The sequence below is a fragment of the Chiloscyllium plagiosum genome, chromosome 12, assembly GCF_004010195.1.
Source record: "Chiloscyllium plagiosum isolate BGI_BamShark_2017 chromosome 12, ASM401019v2, whole genome shotgun sequence".
Taxonomy (NCBI): domain Eukaryota; kingdom Metazoa; phylum Chordata; class Chondrichthyes; order Orectolobiformes; family Hemiscylliidae; genus Chiloscyllium; species Chiloscyllium plagiosum.
Window position 1 is genome coordinate 86,856,009 of NC_057721.1, and position 24,224 is coordinate 86,880,232.

At 45.7% G+C, this 24,224-nt stretch overlaps 1 protein-coding gene across 3 annotated transcripts in view; it reads right to left on the minus strand.

The window, feature by feature from the left end:
- Window positions 1-6,724, minus strand: part of tmem63c (transmembrane protein 63C) — a 312,913-nt gene extending 306,189 nt beyond the window's left edge. For 2 of the 3 annotated variants that reach the window (XM_043701473.1, XM_043701472.1), the window contains exon 1: window positions 6,368-6,724. The gene's annotated coding sequence lies outside the window, so the exon portion shown is untranslated. The remainder of the gene's footprint in view (window positions 1-6,367) is intronic. The other variant, XM_043701470.1, reaches the window with a different exon arrangement.
- Between the last annotated feature and the right edge of the window lie 17,500 nt (window positions 6,725-24,224).

Genomic DNA, 24,224 nt, shown 5'->3' on the forward strand with positions numbered 1-24,224 from the left:
GGATCTGATTGAGACATATTAGATTATTAAAGGATTGGACACTCTGGAGGCAGGAAACATGTTTCCGCTGATGGGTGAGTGCCGAACCAGAGGACACAGCTTAAAAATACGGGGTAGACCATTTAGGACAGAGATGAGGAGAAACTTCTTCACCCAGAGAGTGGTGGCTGTGTGGAATGCTCTTCCCCAGAGGGCAGTGGAGGCCCAGTCTCTGGATTCGTTTAAGAAAGAGTTGGATAGAGCTCTTAAGGATTGTGGAATCAAGGGTTATGGAGATAAGGCAGGAGCAGGATACTGATTGAGGATGATCAGCCATGATCATAATGAATGGTGGTGCAGGCTCGAAGGGCAGAATGGCCTACCCCTGCACCTATTGTCTATTGTCTATTGAATATTCATCATGGGATATGTTTCTCTCCAACTAGCCTGGAGAATATAGTGGTGAGCTGCCTTCATGAACTACTGAAGACTTTGAGGTGTAGGAACACCACAATGTTGCCAGAAAAAGAGTTCCAGGAGTTTCATCCAGCGACACTGAAAAAGTGGCAATACAGATCTAAGTCTGGATGATATGTGGCTTTGATGAGAACTTGCAGATGGTTGTATTCCCATGTGTCTACTTCTCTTGTTCATTTATTTGGTAGAACAAAGAAAATGTACAGCCCAGGAACAGGCTCTTTGGTTCTCCAAGCCTGAGCTGATCCAAATCCACTGCCTAAATCTATCGATCAATACCTAAGCATCTGTATCCCTCTGCTCCCCACCTGCTCATGCATCTGTCCAGACACACCTTAAATGAATCTACTGTGCCTGCCTCTACCACCTCTGCTGGCAACGTGTTCCAAACACCCATCACTCTCTGTGTGAAGTACGTGCCGTGTGTATCCCCCTTAAACTTTTCTCCTCTCACCTTAAACATGTGACCTCTTGTTATTGAATCCCTCACACTGAGAAAAAGCTTATCTCTATCTATCCTGTCTATACCCTTCATGATTTTGTAGACCTCAATCAGCTTCCCCCTCAAACTCCTTTTTCCTAATGAAACCAACCTTAACCTACTCAGCCTCTCTCCATAGCTCCTACCTTCCATATCAGGCAACATCCTGGTGAACCTCTTCTGCACCCTCTCCAAAGCTTCCACCTCCTTTTGGTAATGTAGCGTCCAGAACTGTCCACAGTATTCTAAATGCGGCCAAATCAAAGTCTTGTACAATTTTAAACATGGCCTGCCAACTCTTATACTCAATACCCCGTCTGATGAAGGCAAGCATACCATAAGAGGTGACGAGACAGGTCAACGAAGGTCGAGCAGTGGATGTGGTGTATGTGGACTTCAGCAAGGCATTTGATAAGGTTCCCCATGGTAGGCTCATTCATAAAGTCAGGAAGTATGGAATACAGGTAGACTTGGCTATCTGGATTCAGAATTGGCTGGCTGATAGAAGACAGAGAGTGGTTGTAGATGGAAAGTATTCTGCCTGGAGGTTAGTGTTGTGTGGAGTCCCGCAGGGCTCTGTTCTTGGGCCTCTGCTCTTTGTAATTTTTATAAATGACTTGGATGAGAAGGTTGAGGGGTGGGTTAGAAAATTTGTAGATGACACAAAAGTTGAAGGTGCCGTTGATAGTATCGAGGGCTGTTGCAGGCTGCAGCACGACATAGACAGGATGCAGAGCTGGGCTGAGAAATGGCAGATGGAGTTCAACCTGGATAATTGCGAAGTGATTCATTTCAGAAGGTTGAACTTGAATGCTGAATATAGGATTAAAGACAGGATTCTTGGCAGTGTGGAGCAACAGCAGGATCTTGGTGCTCAAGTACACAGATCCCTCAAAGTTGCCACCCAAGTGGATAGGGATGTTAAGAAAGCATATGGTGTTTTGGCTCTCATTATGCAGAGAGTTTTGAATGCATGGAATGCGTTGCCAGCGGTGGTGGTGGAAGCAGAGTCATTAGGGACATTTAAGCGACTGCTGGACATGCACAAGGACAGCAGTGAATTGAGGGCAGCATAGGTTAGGTTATTTTATTTTAGATTAGGAATAATCCTTGGCAAAACATCATGAGCCATAGGGTCGGTTCTGTGTTGTACTTTTATATGTTCTATGTTCTATGGGCCTTCTTGACCACTCTATCCACCTGTCCAGCCACCTTCGGGCTACAATGGACCTGAACTCCCAGATCGCTCTGCTCATCAACTTTTCCCAAGGCTCTTCCATTTACAGTATAGTTCGCTCTAGAATTAGACTTCCTAAAATGCATCACCTCACATTTGCCCGGATTGAAATCCATCTGCCATTTCTCAGCCCAACTCTTCAGTCTACCTATATTCTCCCGTATTCTTTGACAGTCCCCTATGCTTTCTGCTACTCCACCAATCATCTGCAAACTTACTGATCAGACCACCAATGCCATCTTCCAGATCATTTATGCTAATGCACTGAAGTTGCAGGTTTCGAAAGTGCTGTCAAAGGAATCTTGTTGACAAGTTGCTGCAATGTATCTTGTAGATGATACACACTGCCGCCTCTAACCATTGATGGAGGAAGAAGTGAATACTTACTTAGCGTGTGTTTGTTTGTTTAGGATGGGGTTTGTATATGTGGTGCAGAGCTGCTTTGTCCTATATGGTGTCAAGCTTCTTGAGTGTTACTGGAGCAGCATTCATCCAGGCAAATAGAAAGTATTCCATTAAACTCCTGATTTGTAGATGGTGGACAGGCTTTAGGAGTCAGGAGGTGAGTTACTTGCTGCAGAATCCCCATTCTCAGACCTACTCTTGTAGCTACAGTATTTATACGGCTCGTCCAATTCAGTTTCTGGTCAGTGGTAACCCCTCGGATGACAACAGTGGAGGATGCAAGATGGTAATGCTATTGAGTGTCAGACAGAAATGATCAGATTCTCTTGTATTAAACTAGTTTGGCAGGGGGTATTGGGAAGCAAAGCCACATGTCTGAGAGGGGGTCAGGTGCAGATGGGGCAGTGACAGGATGTATTGAATTTATTAGGAAGGTTTCTCACGCGATGAAACAAAGGGATCGGTTAAAGTGTGTATGTTTTAATGTAAGTAGTGTCCAAAATAAGAGTAACAAACTTACTTGGGGATACAATGTTGTGGCCAGAATGGAGACATGGGTTTCACAGGGGCAGGAATGGTTGCTTGATGATCCAGGGTTTTGAATGTTTAAAAGGAACAGGGTGGGTGGAAAAAGAGGAGGGGGTGTAGTATTATTAACCAGAGAGTGCATCACAGCTACAGAAACGAAGGTTGTTGAGGAAGGTTTGTCTACTGAGTCAGTATGGGTGGGAGTTAGGAACAGCAAGGGAACAGCCACCGCATTGGGGGTTTTCTACAGACCAACTTATAGCAGTAGAGAGATTGAAGACCTCATAGGCGGGCAGATTCTGGAAAAATGCAAATGTAGCAGGGTTGTTGGTGTGGGTGATTTCAACTTTCCCAATATCAACTGGACCCTCCTAAGTGCAGATGATTTGGATGGAGCCATTTTGTCAAGTGTGTTCAGGAGGGTTTCCTTATTCAGTATGTAGACAGACCAACGAGGGGAGAGGCCATTTTGGATTTGGTGCTTGGCAACGAGCCAGAACAGGTATCAGATCTCGCAGTGGGAGAGCACTTTGGTGACAATGATCACAACTGCCTCACATTTACCATAGCTTTAGAGAGGGAAAGGAACAGTTACCAAGGGAAGATATTTAATTGGGGAAAAGGAAATTATGATGCCATCAGACAGGAATTGGGAAGTACAGACTGGGAGACATTGTTCCACAGAAAGGGCACAGCAGACATGTGGAGACTGTTTAAGGAGCAGTTGTTGCGAGTGATGCACGAATTTGTTCCTCTGAGACAGGTAAGAAGGGGTAAGATTAAGGAGCCTTGGATGACGAGAACAGAGGAACTTCTCGTCAAAAGGAAGAAGGAGCTTACGTAAGGTGGAGGAAGCATTGATCTAGCACAGCTTTAGAGGATTACAGGCTTAATAGAAAGGAGCTCAGCAATGGACTGAGGAGAGCCAGGAGGGAGCACGAAAAAGGCTTGGCAAGAAGGATTAGGGAGATCCCAAAGGCGTTTTACTCCTACGTGAGGAATAAGAGAATGATCAGAGAGAAGGTAGGGCCGATCAGGGATAGTGGAGGGAACTTGTGCGTGGAGTCTGAGCAGATAGGGGAAGCCTTAAATGTGTTTTTTGCTTCGGTTTTCACCAAGGAAAGGGACCTTGTTGTGAATGAGAACTTTGAGGAGCTGGGATACAGGCTTGACCAGATCAAGATTGATGAAGTTGATGTGCTGGAAATGTTGGAAAACATTAAGATTGATAAGTCCCCAGGGCCAGACCAGATTTATCCTAGGCTGCTCCGGGAAGTGAGAAAGGAGGTTGCTAAGCTGCTGGTGAGGATATTTGCCTCCTCACTCTCCACAGGAGTCGTATCAGAGGATTGGAAGGAGGCGAATGTTGTTCCTATTTTCAAGAAGGGTAATAGGGAAATCCCTGGCAATTACACACCAGTCAGTCTTACGGCTGTGGTCAGCAAATATTTGGAAAGAATTCCGAGGGATAGGATTTATGACTATTTGGCAAAGCATAGTGTGATTAAAGTCAGTCAGCATGGCTTTGTGAGAGGCAGGTCATGCCTCACAAATCTTATTGAGTTGTTTGAGGAGGTGTCAAGACAGGTCGACGACGGTCGAGCAGTGGATGTGGTGTATATGGACTTCAGCAAGGCATTTGATAGGGTTCCCTATGGTAGGCTCATTCATAAAGTCAGGAAGTATGGGATACAGGGAGATTTGGCTATTTGGATTCAGAATTGGCTGGCTGACAAAGGCAGAGAGTGGTTGTAGATGGAAAGTATTCTGCCTGGAGGACAGTGTTGAGTGGAGTCCTGCAGGGCTCTGTTCTTGCGCCTCTGCTCTTTGTAGTTTTTATAAGTGACTTGGATGAGGAGGTTGAGGGGTGGGTTAGTAAATTTGCAGATGACACAAAGGTTGGAGGTGTCATCAATAGTATCGAGGGCTACTGCAGGCTGCAGCGCAACATAGACAGGATGCAGAGCTGGGCTGAGAAATTGTAGATGGAGTTCAACCTGGATAAATGCGAAGTGATGCATTTTGGAAGGTCGAACTTGAATGCTGAATATAGGATTAAAGACAGGATTCTTGGCAGTGTGGAGGAACAGAGAGATCTGGGTGTGCAAGTACATAGATCCCTCAAAGTTGCCACCCAAGTGGACAGGGTTGTTTGGAAAACATATGGTGTTTTGGCTTTCATTAACGGGGGGATCGAGTTTAAGAGTTGCAAGGTTTTGCTGCAGCTCTACAAGTTCCTGTGAGACCACACTTGGAAATATTGTGTCCAGTTCTGGTCGCCCTACTATAGAGAGGGTGCAAAGAAGTTTTGCCAGGACACTGCCTGGACTGGTGGGCTTGTCTTATGAAGAAAGGTTGACTCAGCTCAGAGTTTTCTCTCTGGAGAGAAGGAGGAAGAGAGGTGACCTGATCGAAGTATACAAGATAATGAGTGGAATTGATAGAGTCAATAGCCAGAGACTTTTCCCCAGGGCAGGTTTGACTGGTACGAGGAGTCATAGTTTGAAATCTTAGGAGGAAGGTATAAAAGGGACGTCAGAGGTAGGTTCTTTACGCAGAGAGTTGTGAATGCATGGAATGCGTTGCTAGCGGTGGTGGTGGAAGCAGAGTCACTGGGGACATTTAAGCAACTGCTGGACATGCACATGGATAGCAGTGAGTTGAGGGGTGTGTAGGTTAAGATACTATATTTCACATTAGGACTAAACTTCAGCACAACATAGTGGGCCAAAGGGCCTGTTCTGTGCTGTATTTTCCTATGTTTTTTATTGGAGACAGCTAATACCTAGCACTTGCTTGGTGCAAGTATGGTCTAGATCTTCCTGCATAGAGACAGGAATTGTTTAGTTTCTCGAGAGTAGTAAATGGTTCTGAACATTGTGCAATTATCAGTGAACAAACATCCCCACTTCTGATGCTATTGTGGAGCTAAGATCATTGATACAGCAATTGAAGATATTTGGACCTAGACCACTACCCTGAGGAAGTCTTGACCAGCTCTGGAGTTGTGTCCAACAATAGCCTTCCTTTGCAGTAGGTATGATGTTGGACTGGGCACAGTCTAGTTAGGGCGTGGTAAGAGATCGGAGCATATGGAGTTGGTGAGGAGTGAGAAATATTTTTAAAAAGAAAAATTCTGACTCTCTTCAATGTAGCTGACATTTTGGGCACTTGATCAATCTCACACATCCTCAACATGCAGATCAGACTCAGCAAATGTTAAACATTGGAGAGTATGAAACATAGCACAAGGTACTTACATCAGGATCCAACTTCACAGGGCTAACAGATGGTACTGAAGCTCCGAGGAATGGGGGGGTGTCAGACAGTATTGTAAAACATGAATCCGCTGACTGCAGTCATCCGACCGTTGCAGTCTCTTCACAGTCTTGAAAACAAAGCTCCACACAGCTTGTTAGCTGTTTTCTGTCAAATGGTGATCTGCTTCAGATCCAGTCTCACCCAAGTGCTGCAGGCCACTGAGTAATGATCCTGTAAATGCAGCTCACTGCACACACAATATTGCCACAGGCCGAAGGGGTGAGTCAGCATTGCACAGACTTCAATACAAACCAATTAGCTGCAATTGTTTCTCTACCTCTGCAGCCAACAAGACCTGAATTACTGATTCAATATCAGCTTCACTCTGCTAATAAGCCATTGCAGGCATCAATCTAAGGTTTTACAGAATCAGCAAATTTTCAGCTTGGGAGCAACACTCAGCCCATCCCCTCTTTCAATGTACACAATATCTGTACTTAATTTCTCAGCTGTCATAACACTACAGGAACAACAGCCTCCTTGCTATCCATGCCTGGAGTATTAACATCCTCACTGAGTACACATCCTGGGGTAACCACCACCTCATTACATCAACACTATGAGCTAGTATTCAGTGGTTAGCACTGTTGCCTCACACAGAGCCAGGGACATAGGTTCGATTCCAGCCTCGGGTGACTGTCTGTGTGGCGTGTGCACATTCTTCCCGGGTGACTGTCTGTGTGGCGTGTGCACATTCTCCCCGGGTGACTGTCCGTGTGCACATTCTCCCCGGGTGACTGTCTGTGTGGCGTGTGCACATTCTCCCCGGGTGACTGTCTGTGTGGCGTGTGCACATTTCTCCCCGGGTGACTGTCTGTGTGGCGTGTGCACATTCTCCCCGTGTCTGTGTGGCGTGTGCACATTTCTCCCCGGGAGACTGTCCGTGTGGCGTGTGCACATTCTCCCCGGGTGACTGTCCGTGTGGCGTGTGCACATTTCTCCCCGGGTGACTGTCTGTGTGGCGTGTGCACATTTCTCCCCGGGTGACTGTCTGTGTGGCGTGTGCACATTCTCCCCGTGTCTGTGTGGCGTGTGCACATTTCTCCCCGGGAGACTGTCCGTGTGGCGTGTGCACATTCTCCCCGGGTGACTGTCCGTGTGGCGTGTGCACATTCTCCCCGGGTGACTGTCCGTGTGGCGTATGCACATTCTCCCCGGGTGACTGTCCGTGTGGCGTGTGCACATTCTCCCCGGGTGACTGTCTGTGTGGCGTGTGCACATTCTCCCCGGGTGACTGTCTGTGTGGCGTGTGCACATTCTCCCCGGGTGACTGTCTGTGTGGCGTGTGCACATTCTCGACTGTCCGTGTGCACATTCTCCCCGGGTGACTGTCCGTGTGCACATTCTCCCCCACCTTGTCTCAGTCCCAACCCTCGAACTCAGCACCACCTTCCTAACCTGCAATCTTCTTCCTGACCTCTCCGCCCCCACTCCACTCCGGCCTATCACCCTCACCTTAACCTCCTTCCACCTATCGCATTTCCAATGCCCCTCCCCCACATCCCTCCTCCCTACCTTTTATCTTAGCCTGCTTGGCACACTTTCCTCATTCCTGAAGAAGGTCTCATGCCTGAAACGTCGGTTCTCCTGTTCCTTGGATGCTGCCTGACCTGCTGCGCTTTTCCAGCAACACATTTTCAGCTCTTTCCTCCCATAGTCCAAAGATGTGCAGGTTAGGTGAATTAGCCATGCTAAATTGCACATAGTGTTCAGGGATGTGTAGGTTAGGTGCATTAGTCAGCGGAAAATGTAGAGTAGTAGGGGAATGGGTCTGGGTGGGTTACTGTTTGGAGGGTCGCTGTGGACTTGTTGGGCTGAAGGGCCTGTTTCCACACTGTAGGGATTCTATGTTCGCGTACATACTCTGGGATAGGCCACCTTTATGTGCGATTGCATCAAACTGTATATGAACTCTTGATATGCAAACACCAAGTGTCACTACATTCTGAGGTTCTATATGTCCCCAGTGTTGCAAAGTATGGGTCTGACCTCATTGCTGTGGAACACTCCAAATAGTTGGACAGTTGTTTATCACCTGCCATTCATGTAAACATTTGCAAACAGAAACACCTTTGACCACAAATCCATCAGACAGTGGTCACCATGTACTGTCCTTGAGACCCTGTGAGGAAAGGAGAAGGTGAATCCTGTCGCATGGTTCTCTGAGCAGACTGTCAAAGTCATTTGGCAAAATGCCTTAGCAGCAAAACCCTCCAAAAAACCCTCCTGAACAGCTCCATGACACAAGACTCCGCTCACCTCCAGTGTCCTCCGGGACACACATCAAGACAAACATCGACTGCGACTGGAAGACCATCAACTCGATCAAAGACACTCTTTTATCTGCCCACAACTTGTTGGTCTTCCAGCCTAAAGAGTTGACCTCATCCAAGTGTTGCAGACTGCTGCATTCCAAGGTCCAGGAGCATGTACTGAGGGAAGCGAAACACCCTGGCTGCAGCTCCACCAGGGCACAGTGGGCAAAGACATCTGGGGCTTTTTTTTAATCAATGTATAATGAGGCTCCATTCAGTTGCCAGACCCTCAGGGTGCCTCAAAATATAATAAATAGTTCCTGCCTCAGAAGAAAATGTTTTGCCTTGCAACTGAGAAATGGCAAAATTCCAATGTTTTGTTTATGTTTTACTCTCTTCAAAGACTGTACTGAACTAATTTAGCACCTTTATATGTACACCCTCCTCCACCCACCACCCTCGCACCCCACCCCCCAAGTGATCACCTCCTCAATGTGTGCACCACCCTCTACCACTGCCCCCCCTCATGAGTAATTCCCCCCTCAATGTGTGTACACACCCCATCCCCCACCTGGGGTAATACCTTCCTTACCGTGTACACACCTTATGGCAATAACCTCTTTCCTGTGCACGTCTGGGTAATATCCTGAAGGCACACCCTTCTCACAGTGCATGCGCACACTGGTAATACACAGTCCATTGTGTATAGCCCCTGGCGTAATATCCTTCTCACAGTGCATACGCAGACTGGTAATACACAGTCCATTGTGTATAGCCCCTGGTGTAATATCCTTCTCACAGGTTTGCACCAACAATCAGGTGGTGACAGACCGACTGATGAAATGAGCGCACACATTTCAGGTCCAATTTAATGTTGCCAAGTGTGAACTAATGCACTGTAGAAACAAACACTTACAGCAGTCAGTTATAATGGGCACATATTGAGATGTGCAAGAGCAGTGGGTGCCTCATGTTGACCAATCTTTGAAGGTGGCTGGTCAAGTTGATCTGGTAACTAATGGCTTAGTGGGATTACTGCTGGACAATCAATCCAGAGACCCACAAACTGAACTTGAATGTTAACTTTAAGAGAATGCTGAACTAGGTGCCCCAAGTCTCTTGGTGCTTCGGATTTCCAAAGCTTTTCCCCATTTAGAAAACAGCCTACGTCTCTATTCTTCCGACCAAAATACATAACCTCACACTTTGCCACATTGTATTCTATCTGCCACTTCTTTGCCCATTTCCTAGGGTATCCAAGTCCTTCTACAGCCTCCCCACATCATCAATACCTGCCCCTCCCTCATCTTTATGTCACCTGCAAACGTTGCAACAATGCCCTCAGTTCCTTCATCTGACGTCTGCAGACCTCCACTCATCATCCTGAGAAACACCTTTTCATCCCTTCTCTCTGCCTCCTGCCAGTCAGCCAATCCTCTCTCCATGCCAGTATCTTGCCCTGAACACCATGGAATCTTGTCTCGTTTAGCAGCCTCCTGCGCGGCACCTTGTCAAAGTCCTTCTGGCAATCCAAGTAGATCACATTTGCCCTGCTCTGTGATCTAAGAAAGTTGTGCTGTAGGCTGTGTGGTTCATACATATTCTAGATATCATTTATATTAAGTTTGGAGTTTTGGATCTTCAAGTAGTGATATATAATTTTTCTTTCTGTGTGTAAAGAAATTAATAATTAATTAATAATTAACTTGTGAGTGCTTCACGAAGACTTTTGATATTGTTTTACATAAAACAGAATATCCAAATAGCCTATTCAAATAGTTTGATTTGCTTTAACAAACCAAAGAGCCATTACAGTGCTGAAATTTGGAACAGACTTCCAGGAGCATCCATACATACTTATATGCCACAAAATCTCGCATTTTATCAAAGGCAGTGGAGCATAAGAGCATAAGAACTAGGAGCAGGAGTAGGCCATCTGGTCCATCAAGCCTGCGCCGCCATTCAACACGATCATGGACTCAGCTCCACTTACCCGCCCAGTCACCATAACCCTTAATTCCTTCACTGTTCAAATATCTATCTTTGCCTTGAAAACATTCAACAAGGCAGCCTCAACTGCTTCACTGGGCAGGGACTTCCACAGATTCACAACCCTTTGGGTGAAGAAGTTCCTCCTCAACTCACTACTAAATCTGCTCCCCCCTTACTTTGAGGCTCTGCCCCAGTTCTACTTTCACGGCCAGTGGAAATAACCTCCCTGCTTCTTCCTTATCTATTCCCTTCATAATTTTATATGTTTCTATAAGATCCCCCCACCCATTCTTTTACATTCCAATGAGTACAGTCCCAGCCTTCTCAATCTCTCCTCATAAGCCAATGCTGTCAATTCTGATATCAACCGCGTGAATCTCCTCTGCACTTCTTCCAGTGCAAGTACATCCTTTCTCAAGTAAGGAGACCAAAACTCTACACAGTGCTCCAGGTGTGGCCTCACCAGCATCCGATACAGCTGCAGCATAACCTCCCTGTTTCTAAACTCCATTCCCCTCACAATAAAGGACATTTGCCTTCGTAATTACCTGCTGCACCTGCAAATCAACATTTTGTGATTCCTCTGCACACTTTGCTCTGCCACTCATCTTAGCGTCATCTGCGAACTTTGAAACACTGACTTGGTCCCCAACTCTAAATCATTGATGCAAATTGCAAATAATTGTGAAAAATCCAAGACAGCACTTAATTTCTCTTTGCTACCTGACCTTGTCCTACAAAACCAAAATCAGTTACTTTTGCTTTTGTTAATTCACCTTTAGCAAAATTTATGACCAAATTGGCTCCTTGTTACTGATCAAACAATTTGTTCTGAGTGTAAATGTTTCTCCCAGGTTCAGCTAAACATTACTAAGTCATTAATACATACCACACAGTCTTAGAATCTTTCAATTTTCTTGTTGGTTCATTTTTGAAAAGTAGTTGGTGCATTTTTCATTTGAAACAACATGGATTTGCAACGGGAGAAAGTGAGCGCTGCAGATGCTGGAGATCAGAGTCAAAATGTGTGGTGCTGGAAAAGCACAGCCAGTCAGGCAGCATCCGAGGAGCAGGAGAGTCGACATTTTAAGCATACGCTCTTCATCAAGAATGTGGGGGAGGCCCAAGGGGGCTGAGAGATAAATGGGAGGGGGTGGGGCTGGGGGATAAGTAGCTGGGAATGTGATAGGTAGATGAAGGTGGGTGGGTGATGGTGATAGGTCAGACCGGAGGGTGGAGTGGGTAGGTGGGAAAGAAGATGGACCGGTAGGGTAGGTCAAGAGGGCGGTGCCGAGTTGGAGGGTTGGATCTGGGATTAGGTGGGGGGGAGGGGAGATCAGGAAACTGGTAAAATCGACATTAATCTCATGTGATTGGTCACCAACCTCCGGATGCAATACACTACCCTCCGCCATTTCCACCACCTACAAACAGACCCCATCACTAGAGATATATTTCCTTCCCTACCCTTACCTGCGTTCCACAGAGACCATTCCCTCAACAACTCCCTTTTTAGGTACATGCTCCCCCACCAACCCACCCTCCACTCCTGGCACCTTCGCTTGCCACAGCAAGAGGTGTAAAACCTGCACCCACACCTCCCCCTTCACCTCCATCTAAGACCTCAAATGATCCTTCCACAACCAGCAGAGATTTTCCTGCACTTCCACACACATCATCTACTGTGTCTGTTGCTTCTGATGTGATCTCCTCTACATTGGGGAGACAGGACACCAATTTGCAGAATGTTACAGAGAACATCTCTGGGACACAAGCACTTAACAACCCCACCACCTCTGGCCATACACGTTAACTTCCCCTCCCCCTCCACCAAGGACATGCAACTCCATCACCAAACCCTCACCAACCAACGCCTGGAGGAAGAACGCTTCATCTTCCGCCTTGGGACCTTCCAACCCCACGGGATCATTGTGGATTTCACCAGTTTCCACATTCCCCACCACCACCCCACCACCCCCACCTTATCCCAGATCCAACCCTCCAAGTCGGCACCGCCCTCTTGAACCGTCCTACCATCGTCTTTCCCACCTATCCACTCCAACGTATCACCATCAACCCCGACCTTCATCTACCTATCAGCATTCTCAGCTACCTTCCTCCCAGCCCGACCCCCTTCCCATTTATATCTCAGCCCCCTTAGGTATCCCCCATATTACTGGTGAAGAGCTTACGCTCAAACTGTTGACTCTCCTGCACCTCGGATGCTGCCTGACCCGCTGTGCTTTTCCACGGATTTTGGTAAAGTTCATTTTGGACTATAAAAACTGATGTTTCTTTGGCCAAATTTGTCAATGGATCTTACCAGCATCCCCTTAATAAACTAAATTTTGTAACAGCCCGTGTTTGTTCAATCCTCTCAAATTAAGGGAAGGTGTTGCCCTAGTGGTATTATTGCTAGACTAGTAATCCAGAGAAAGTGAGGACTGCAGATGCCAGAGATCAGAGTCATGAGAGTGGTGCTGGAAAAGCACAGCAGGTCAGGCAGCATCTGAGGAGCAGGAAAATCAATGTTTCCGGCAAAAGCCCTTCATCAGGAATGACGCCTGTGAGCCGAGGGGATTGAGAGATAAATGAGAGAGGTTTGGGGCTGGGGGGAAGATAGCTGAGAGTGCAATAGGTAGATGGAGACGGAGGTAATGGTGATAGGTCAGAGAGGAGGATGGAGCAGATAGATGGGAAGGAGGATTGACAGGTAGGACAGGTCATGAGGTCAGTGCAGACTTGGAAGGTCTGGGATAAGGGGGGGGGGGGAGGGGAAATGAGGAAACTGGTGAAATCCACATTGATGCCCTAGGGTTGAAGCGTTTTAAGGTGGAAGATGAGGCTTTCTCACTTGAGGCATTGGGTGGTGAGGGTGTGGCGACAGAGGAGGCCCAGGGCCTGCATGTCCTCGGCAGAGTGGGAGGGGGAGTCGAAATGTTCAGCCACGGGGCAATGGGGTTGATTGGTGCTGGTGATGTTCTCTGAAGCGCTCTGCAAGTCAGCATTCAGTCTCCCCAATGTAGAGGAGGCCGCATCGGGAGCAACGGATACAATAAATTACATGTGTGGAAGTGCAGGTGAAACTTTGATGGATGTGGAAGGCCCCTTTGCGGCCTTGGATGGAGGTGAGGTGTGAGCACAGGTTTTGCAATTCCTGTGGTGGCAGGGGAGGGTGCTGGGAGGGAAGGGTGAGTTTGTGGAGGTCATGGACCTGACAAGAGAGTCGCGGACCGAACGGAGGGAGACCATGACACGTATGTAGGAGGTGTAGTCTCTAAGTATTGACTTAAAATATTTTCATAAAATCAGTGTGAGGGCCAAATACCAGTTAAAAAGGTATGATACCGTGTACTCATTATGGGCATACTTCATGGTAAAAAGTAACAAAAGCATTCCTTCATGCAAATCCTTTGAATACTCCTGACAATAAGCTCTATTCATGGTCTTTAAAGCTTGATGCCTGCTTTCTAATAATTCTTTTTCATTTAAGATGGATAACTGATGACTGATATTAATTGTTTTTGGATGATGTTGTCCCAGTCAAAGTGGTGTCCTTCCTCAGCTGTATGTAAGACAGGCAGAACAAACAGGCAGAAAACTAGCCACCAGGACACATAAACATCAACTAGCCACAAAATGACATGACCCACTCTCACTAGGATCCTTACATACGGATGAGGAAGGACACCACTTTGACTGGGACAACACATCCATCCTCGGACAAACCAAACAGAGACACGCACGAGAATTCCTAGAAGCATGGCATTCCAACCAGAACTCTACCAACAAACACGTTGACTTGGACCCGTTTTACCACCCCCTGAGAAAAAGAACAGGAAATGACATCACCACAGGAAATGACATTACTAACCCAAATAAACTCAAACATATAAATAGAAAGCAGGAATCATCAGCAATGCTTCGTCCAGAGGCTCACTGAAGATATTGCCTAATATGATGACGATATGTCTGAAAATGAACCTTCCAGCTCAGTAAGCAAACCTACAGCCAGAACCTCAACCTGAGCTACAAATCTTCTCAAAACTCATTATTGTTCGTTTTTTTTTCCCACAGATTCTGTCAGACCTGCTGAGTTTTGTCTGCAATCTGATTTTTTGCCAGATCTCCAGCATCTGCAGTTTTCTGTTTTATTTTATTTTACTCTAATATTGATTAGCAATAAATTGCAATAGCAAATTATAAGTATGAGGTGATGCATTTTGGGAGGTCTAAAAAGGGAAGGACATACACAAAAATGGTATTTCCCTCAGGAACACTCAGGGACAAAAGGATGTTGGTGTTAAAGTCCACAGATCCCTGAAGTTGTCAGTATGGGTCGACAGGATGGTTGAAAGTGGTATATGGGATGCTTGCTTTCATTAGCCAGGGTGTAGAATATAGGAGCTGGGAAGCTTGTTACAACCTTTTGAAATATTGGTTAAGCCACAATGGAATACTATGTGCAATTCTGGTCACCACACTATTGAAATGACGTGACTGCACTGGAGAGGATGCAGAGTAGACTCACCAGTTATTGAGTCGTGGAGTCATACAGCACGGAAACAGACCCTTCAGCCCAACTCATCCATGCTGATCAGACATCCCAATTTGACTTAGTCCCATTTGCCAGCAGGATGGTGTATGGGTTGAAAGGTCAGTTATAAGGACAGTCTGGATAAGTTGTATTTGTTTTCCTTGCAGTAGAGGAGGATTGAAGGAGGAATCTGATTGAGGTATATAAATTATGAGAAACATAGACAGGGTAGGTCATGAGAATGCCAAAGCATAGTAGGCTCTAGACCAAGTGCCGGTAAATGGTGAAGTTTAGTGATTGTTGATTGGCACAGACCTGTTACTATGCTGTATGACTCAATGACCACACTACAGTCGAGGAAATGCTAGAAGTCTAAAAACACATAAATGTGGACTGGTCCATACTCAAGAATTCAGTGGACAGCCTAGACGAGTGTACCACCATGCACGGACTTCATTAGCAAACGTGTGGAGGACTGCGTACCAGAGAAGTCAATCCATATGTTCCCCAACCAGAAACAATGGATGAACCAGGAAATCCATTGCCTACTGAAGACCAGGCGTGTGTCGTTCAAGTTAGACGACCCTAACTTGCACAGGAAATCCAGATATGATCTCTGTAAGATCATTACTGATGCCAAGAGGCGACACTGGACTAAGTTAGAGGTCTAAATTAATCACACAGATACCTGCTGTCTGTGGCAAGGCCTACATAACATAACAGGTTTCAAAAGCAAAACAGAGCAGAATAGCAGACAAACGTACATCCCTCCCTGATGCATTCAAGCATTTTACACTCAGTTCAAACAGAAGGTCAGCGAAACAATGTCACCTGACCCGACAGCCTCGGATGCGCCTTTCCCCTCAGTCACAGCTGCAGACCGGCCTTCTTGAGAGTGAACCCACAGAAAGAGACCGGTCCAGATGGAAGCCCTGGCTATTCACTCAGATCCTGTGCAGACCAGCTGGTGGGAATATTTACTGACATTTTTAACCTCTCCTTGCTACAATCTAAAGTTCCCACCAGCATCAAGAAAACTACCATCATCCCAGTTCCAAAGAAAATACATGCAACATGCTTGAATGACTACCGCCCAGTGGCTTTGACCTCCATAATTATGAAGTGCTTCAAAAGGTTAGTCATGGCTCATATAAACTCTAGCCTCCCAGCCTGCCTTGATCCCTTGCAATTTGCATACCGCCGCAACAAGTCCAAGGCAGCTTCCACTCCCTACCTCTACATTTATCCCTGGAACATCTGAATAATAAGGATACCTACATCAGGCTTCTACTTATTGACTACAGATCCATCTTCAGTTCTTTAACCCCAACCGAACTCTAAGACCTAGGTTGCTACTCCACCCTCTGCAACTGGATCCTCGACTTCCTGACCCACAAGCAGTGAGAATAGGCAACAGCATCTGCACCATGACAACCCTCAACCACAGCTCTCCACAAGGCTGCACTCAGCCCCTTACTGTACTCCCTGTACACTCATGCCTATGTGCTCAAATTTCAGCTGAACTCCAGTAGAGGTTCGTTGATGACACCACTGTTATAAGCTGGATATCAAACAATGATGAGACAGAGTGCAGGAAAGAAACTGAGTGTTTGGTGGCATGGGGGAAAGATAACAATATCTCCCTCAACATCAGCAAAACTCAGAGCTAATCATTAACTTCAGGAAACACGGAGGAGCGCACGCCCCTATGTACATCAATGGAGCTGAGGTGGAGATGGTTGAGAACATCAAGTTCCTAGGAGTGACAAACACAACAATCTGTTCTGGACCACCCATGTTGATGTGGTGGTCAAGAAAGCATATCAATGTCCCTTACTCCCCAGGAGGTTAAGGACTCTCATCAACTTTTATAGATGCACCACAGAAAGCACTCTACCTGGATGCATCATGGCTTGGTGTCGCAATTGCTCTGCCCAGGACTGTAAGAAACTATAGACAGTTGTGAACACAGCCAAATCCATCATGTAAGCCAATCTTCCATACACTGACTCCATCTACACTTCTCACTGTCTTGGAAAGGCAGCCAAAATCATCAAAACTCCTCCCACTTCGGTTTTAATCTCTTCCATCCTCTTCCATCAGGCAAAAGACACAAACACACGGACCACAGATTCAAGAACAGTTTCTTTCCCGCTCTTATTAGACTTCTGAATGGACCTCACAAATTTCAAATCCAGTGTTGATCTTGCTTTTTGTGCACCTTTTTTGCAGCCGTAACTTTCTATTCCTCAGTCTGTTCTATCAACCTATGATCTTTGTATGGTATGATCTGCCTGAATTGCATGCAAAACAAAACTTTTCACTGTACCTAGGTACACGTCACAATGATGAATCAAATCAAATCAAATCTCTGGGACCAGATGAAGCGTATCCCAGGACTTTGTGGGAGGCTCAAGAGGGAATTGCAGGGCACCTAGTGGAGATGTTTATATTATCGATATCTACAGGTGAAATGCTCCAAAATTGGAGGGTGGTTAATGTTGTGCCATTATTTAAGAAAGGCTGCAGGGAAATGCCTGGGAACTAAAGACTGGAGAGCCTAACGTCTGTGGCAGGTAAATTGTGAGAGGGGATTCTGAGAGACAGGATCAACAGGCATTTGGAGAGGCAAGGACTCAATTGGGATAGTCAGCATGGCTTTGTACATGGGAAAATGTGTCACATGAATTTGATTGAAATTTTTGAAGGAGTGACCAAGAAAGTAGATGAGGACAGTGTAGTAGATGTGTGTTGCTGGGAAAGCACAGCAGGCCAAGCAGCATCTGAGAAGCAGGAGAATCGACGTTTTGGGCAAAAGCCCTTCATCAGGAATCCTGCAGTCCTCACTTTCTCCACAGTGCACAAATGTCTATATGGACTTGAGCAAGGCATTTGACGAGGTACTGTGTGGTAGGTTGTTGAGTAAGGTTAAATCTCATGGGATCACTGGAGAACCAAGTCAAGTGGATACAAAATTGGCTTGACGTAGAAGACAGAGGGTAGTAGTCGAGGGTTGTTTTTCAGACTGGAGGCCTGTGACCAGCGGTGTGCCACAGGGATAGATGCTGGGTCCACTGTTACTCATAATCTATATAAATGATTTAGATGAGAATTTAGAAGGTATAGTTAGTTTGCAGATAACATCAAGATTGGTGGTAAAGTGGACAGTAAGGAAGGTTATCTGAGAATGCATCTGAGCGAGTGGGCTGAGGAATGGCAGATGGAGTTACTTTTAGGTAAATACAAGGTGTTGCATTTTGGGGGTCAAACCGGAATGGAACTTACACAGTCAATGATAGGTCCCTGGGAGTGTTATTAAACAAAGAGATCTAGGTGTACAGGTTCATAGCTCCTTGAAAGGGGAGTCACAGGAAGGCAGGGTGGGGAAGAAGGCTTTTGGCATGCAAGCTTTCATCAGTCAGAGCATTGAGTTTAGGAATTGAGATGTCTTGTTGGTGACACCACATTTGGAGTATTGCATGCAGTTCTAGTTGCCCTACTATAGAAAGGATATTATTAAACTAGGAAGAGTGCTAACTGGATGCTAACCAGGATGCTAACTGGACAGGAAGGTTTGAGTTAAAAGGAGAGGTCGGATAGGCTGGGACATTTTTGCTCTGAAGCATAGGACATTGAGAGGTGACCTTATATAGGTATATAAAATCATAGAGTCATAGAGTCATCTAGCATGGACACAGACCCTTCAGTCCAACCAGTCCATGCCAAGTATAATCCCAATCTAAACTAGTCCCACCTGCCTGCTCCTACTCATGTATCCATCCAAATGTCTTTTAAACATTGTAGTTGTACCCACATCCACCACTTTCTCAGGATGTTCATTCCATATGTGAACCACCATCTGTGTAAAAAGTTGCCGCTTACGTCTTTTTAAATCTCTCTCCTCTCATCTTAAAAATCCTCGGATGCTGCCTGAACTGCTGTGATCTTCCAGCACCACTAATCCAGAATCTGGTTTCCAGCATCTGCAGTCATTGCTTTTATCTACTTAAAAATATACACCCTAGTCTTGAAATCCCCAATCCTAGGAAAACGACAACTACCATTAACTCTACCTGTACCCTTCATTATTTTATAAACTTCTATCAGATTGCCTCTCAACCTCCAATGCTCCATTAAAAAACGTCCCAGTCTATCCAGTCTTTCTTTATAACCCAGGAAAATCCTGGTAAATCTCTTCTGAACCCTCTCCAGCTTGATAATATCCTCCCCAAACTGGGCGACCAGAACTGGACACAGTATTCATAACATGCTTAGATATGGTAGATAGCCAACAGCTATTCCCCATGGTAGGGGAGTCTAAAATTAGAAGACATAGTTTCGAGGTGAGAGGGGAATCCAGAGAGGCAACTTTTTCACTCAGAAGATGATGAGTGTCGATAATGGGCTGCCAGAGGTAGTGGTGGAAGCGAGTAAAATTTCATCATTTAAGAAACATTTAGACAGGTACGTGGATGGGATAGGTATGGAGGGATATGAGCCAAACAGAGGCAAATGGGACTAGTTTAATTATGAAAACTAGGCAAGCTGGACTGAAGGGTCTATTTCCATGCTGTAGACCTCGATGACTCTCTGACTCAATGTCACAGAGGGAGCAACTTACTGCATCCATTATTTATATGTCAAACAGTAAGGTGAGACTCTTGACCGGCAATAGCGAATTGTTAATTAAGTGGGTTTACAGGCAGCTCCCAGGTTGCAAATGGATTCCGCTGGGGAGGTGTTGGCCTTGTAATATTATCAATGCACTGTTAATCCAGAAACTCAGCAAATGTTCTGGAGACCTGGATTCAAATTCCAATAGGGCAAATGGTGTAATTTGATTTCCATTAAAAAAATCAGGAAAAAGTTCATGAAGTTATTCTTAATTGTCTGTAAAACCTATCCAGTTTGCTGGCCTACATGTGACTCCAGACCCACAGCAACCCTCTCAACCCTCTCTATAATGGACTAGCAAGTTACCCAGTTGTAAAAATGGCTACAAAGTCTCAACAAGGAAATGAAACTAGATAGACAACCTGGAATCAACTTATGCACCAAAAACAACAACCACAAAAATAGCTCTATCAACCTTGCAAAGTTCTCCTCACTAACATCTTGTGACTCATGCCAAAATTTGGAGAACTGTCTCAGACTAGTCAAGCAGCAGCCTGATATTGTCATACTCATGGAATCATATCTTACAATGTCCCAGAAACCATCACCATTCCTGGATATATCCTGTTCCATCAGCAGGATAGACCCAGCAGAGGTCACAGCATGTTTGTATATAGTCAGGAGGTAGTTGTCCTGGGAATCCTTAACATTGACTCTGTGTCCCATGAAGTCTCATGGCTTCAGGTTAAACATGGGCAAAGAAACTTGCTGATTACCACACACCATTCTCCCTCAGTTAATGAATCAATACACCTCAATGTTTAAACACACTTGGAGGAAGCACTGAGAGTGGAAGGGATGCAAAATCTACTCTGGGTGTGGAATTTCCATGTTCACCATCAAAACTGGCTCGGCAACAGCACTACTGATGAAGCTGATCAGGTCCTAAAGGACGTAGTTGCTAGAATGAGTCTGTGGCAATTGGTGAGGGAACCAATATGTATGAAAAACATACTTGACCTCATCCTTATCAATCTGCCAGCTGCAGGTGCATCTGTCCATGACTGTATCAGTAAGAATGACCATCCCACAGTCCTTGTGGAGACAAAGTCTAGCCTTCCAGCAATATTAGACTGAGCATCCATGAGGCACTGTGAGACATCAGCAGCAACAGAATCATACTCCAACACAATTTGCTGCCTCACGGCCCGGCATATCCCCTATTCAACCATTATCATCAAGCCAGGGATCAACTCTGGCTCAATAGAAAGTGCAGGAGGTTATGCCAGGAGCAACACCAGGCATACTGAAAAATGAGGTGTCGGCCTGGTGAAGCTATTCACATGCTAGGACTATTTGTGTGCCAAACAGCATAAGCACTAAGTGATAGGTAAACTTAAGCAATTCCACAACCAAAGGATTAAAGCTAAACTCCACCTTCCTGGCACGTCCAATCATGAATGATTGTGGACAATTAAACGACTCACTTGGGGAGGAAGTGGCTCCACAAATATCCCCATCCACAATGATAAGAGCCCAGTACATCAATGCAAAAGATAAGGCCTAAGCATTTGCAGCAACCTTCAGCTGGAAATGCTGAAGTCAATTGTCTATCTTGGGTTCCTCCTGTGGTCTGCAGCATCACAGATGCCAGTCTTCAGCCAATTCTATTCACTCCACATGATATCAAGAAATTGTTGGAGACACTGGATACTGCAAAGGCAATGGGCCCTGACAACATTCCAACAATAGTATTGAAGACATGTGCTCCTGAACTTGCCGCTCCCCTAGTCAAGCTTTTCCAGCATAGTTACAACACTGGCATCTACCTGACAATGTGCAAAATTGCCCAGGTATGTGCTGTATATATAAAGAAGGGCAAATCCAACCCAGCCAATTTCCACCGCAGTCTACTCTCAATCCTCAGTAAAGTCATGGAGAGCATCATCAACAGCACAAGCAATAGCACCTGCTCAGCAACAGCCTGATCACCAATGACCAGTTGGTGTTCCACCAGGACCACTCAGCTCCTGAACTCATTATGGCAACATGGATAAAATGTGGGTAAAAGCTGAATTCCAGAGGTGAGGTGAGAGTGACAGCCCTTCACATCAAGGCCACATTCAATTGAGTGTGGCATCAAGGAGCCTTAACAAAACTGGAATCATTGGGAACTGGGGCAATCTCTCCACCGATTGAAGATTCATGAACCGTGGATGACAGAAGAAATCGTACAACTAGCCAAGAGGAAAAGGGAAGTGTACATAAGGTCCAGGCAGCTAAGAACAGAACGGGCCCTGGAGGAATATCGGAAGAGTAGGACAAGTCTTAAATGAGGAATCAAGCGGGCTAAAAGGGGTCTTGAAATAGCTTTAGCAAGCAGAATTAAGGAGAATTCCAAAGCATTTTATTCTTATATAAGAAGCAAGCGGGTAACTAGAGAAAGCATTGGTCCACTAAAGGATAAGGAAGGAAGGCTGTGTGTCGAACTTGACAGAATGGCTGAGATTCTGAATGATTACTTTGCATCAGTGTTCACGGACAACAGGGACATGATGAATGTTGAGATTAGAGGTAGAAGTTTGATTAGTCTGGATCATGGGGTGAGGGAGTACAGAACAAGAGGGCATAAGTTTAGGGTGAGAGTGAAGGGGTTGATGCGTGTATGGAATGAGCTGCCAGAGGAAGAGGTGGAGGCTGGGACAGTTGCATTTAAAAGGCATCAGGATGGGTATATGAATAGGAAGGGTTTAGACGGATATAGGCCGGGTGCTGGTAAATGGGTTCGGATTAGGTTGGGTATCGGGTCGGTAAGGATGAGTTGGACCGAAGGGTCTGTTTCCTTGCTGTACATCTCTATGACTCTATGACCCTATGTTGACATAAGTAGGGAAGATGTGTTGGGTAGGCTAGAGGTTATTAAGGTGAACAAATCCCCAGGACCGGATGGGATCTATCCCAGGTTGCTGAGGGAGACGAGAGAGGAAATAGCTGGGGCCCTGACAGATATCTTTGTGGCATCCTTAAACACAGGTGAGGTGCTGGAGGACTGGAGTGTTGCTCATGTTGTCCCCCTGTACAAGAAGGGTAGTAGGGATATTCCGGGTAACTACAGACCAGTGAGCCTGACGTCGATGGTGGGAAAGTTGCTGGGGAAGGTACTGAGGGATAAGATCTATGTTTATTTAGGAAAGAATGGGCTTATCAGTGATGGGCAACATGGTTTTGAACAGGGGATTGTGCCTTACCAACTTAATAGAGTTCTTTGAGGAAGTGACCAAGTTGATAGATAAAGGAAGGGCTGTTGATGTCATATACATGAACTTTAGTAAGGTGTTTGATAAGGTTCCCCATGGTAGACTAATGGAGAAAGTGAAGTCACATGGTGTGCAGGGTGTTCTAGCTAGGTGGATAAAGAACTGGTTGAGCAACAGGAGACAGAGAGTAGTAGCTGAAGGGAGTTTCTCAAAATGGCGAAAGGTGACCAGTAGTGTTACACAGGGATCAGTATTGGGGCCACTATTGTTTGTAATATACATAAATATCTTAATCAGCAAGTTGCAGATGACACGAAGATTGGTGGAGTAGCAGAAAGCATAAGGGGCTGTCAGAGAATACAGGAGGATATAGACAGACTGGAGAGTTGGGCGGAAAAGTGGCAGATGGAGTTCAATCCAGGCAAATGTGAGGTGATGCATTTAGGCAAGTCTAATTCTAGAGCGAATTATACAATGAATGGAAGAGCCTTGGGAAAAGATGATGAGCAGAGAGATCTGGGAGTTCAGGTTCATTGTACACTGACGGCTGCTGCACAGGTGGATAGAGTGGTCAAGAAGGCATATGGTATACTTGCCTTCATTGGACAGGGTATTGAGTATAACAGCTGATAGATCATGTTAAAATTGTACAAGACTTTGGTTCGGCTGCATTTAGAATACTGTGTACAGTTCTGGTCGCTACATTACCAAAAGGATGTGGATGCTTTGGAGAGAGTGTAGAGAAGGTTTACGAGGATGTTGCCTGGTATGGAAGGTGCTAGCTATGAAGAGAGGTTTAGTAGGTTAGGTTTGTTTTCATTAGATAAAAAGAGATTGAGGGGGGACCTGATTGAGGTCTACAAAATAATGAAGGGTATAGACAGGGTGGATAGAGACAAGCTTTTTCCCAGGGTGAAGGATTCAATAACAAGAGGTCACGTGTTCAAGGTGAGAGGTGAAAAGTTTAAGGGGATACACGCAGCAAGCTCTTCACACAGAGGGTGGTGGGTGTTTGGAACACGTTGCCAGTAGAGGTGGTAGAGCTGAAAATGTGTTGCTGGAAAAGCGCAGCAGGTCAGGCAGCATCCAAGGAGCAGGAGAATCGACATTTCAGCATCAGCCCTTTTTCAGGCTCATGCCC